The following is a 947-nucleotide window of genomic DNA, read 5'->3' on the forward strand; positions in this document are numbered from 1 at the left end:
TTTTTTTTCCTGCGTGTGTGTGGAGTAGAAAGGAATGAGCTTCCATTTTCCTTTCTAGACATTGACTGGGAGCTGCTGTGATTAGAGTAGAGGTCTCTTGCTCTTTTCATTTGGACCAAATGGAAGATCTGAATCTAGATTTCTGTGGAGTGTGCTTCAGTGCAAAAGAGCATTTCTGTGCCACTAAACCAGAGGTTTAGCATTTGCGGCCCAGCATTGAAAAGTAACCAAGGACGTTGGCCTTGAAAAGGAATGCAGAGGAGTACTTTTGGCACTGCTTTTTGGCTGTGGCCTGGTTTCCCAATTCTTTTTTTTTTTTCCCCAATTAATTTATGTCATGTAACAATCCTTTCTGGGCTCTGCCCGTGCTGCTTCTGTGCTACACAGTTTGCTGAAGGCATGGCTTGCATTTTGAGCTTGTTCTGATAAGACTTTTTTTTTTTTTTTTGAAGCTGCCAGTAGCTATAGCATGGCAGGTGAGAACACCTGGAGTGAAATCTCAGCTGTTTTGAAGCACGTGGGAATCTGTTCTACAGAACAGCAACCAAGAACCTTAAGCCAAATTTAAATGCAGATGTCTTCAGGATTCAGCTGTCAAAGGGGCTGTCTGATCTGTGGAACCTCTGCACATAGGGAAGCAGGCTTCAAGCAAAAAAACAGTAGATGGAAAAAGCTCTCTTGCTGAGAAAGAACCATCGCAGTCACCTGTCTAGGAGGAGGGAAAATCCATATTGATTATTTTTTCCCTTAGGATCTTTGTTCAAAGCTTTTATGGTTTTCACTTGGCTTTGAGTGGGGTTAGGATGGTTTGGCAGCTGTCAGCCTTGTGGTACTAGAGAAATACAAAGAGTGATAAAGCCTGACAAGCTACAGTTGTTCTTTTGCTGATCTGACATAAAACTTTTTATATTTTTTTTTCCTGGAGAACTCCCTAGGAAAGCACTTCA

This window comes from Meleagris gallopavo, chromosome 7 (genome assembly GCF_000146605.3).
Source record: "Meleagris gallopavo isolate NT-WF06-2002-E0010 breed Aviagen turkey brand Nicholas breeding stock chromosome 7, Turkey_5.1, whole genome shotgun sequence".
NCBI classification, from domain to species: domain Eukaryota; kingdom Metazoa; phylum Chordata; class Aves; order Galliformes; family Phasianidae; genus Meleagris; species Meleagris gallopavo.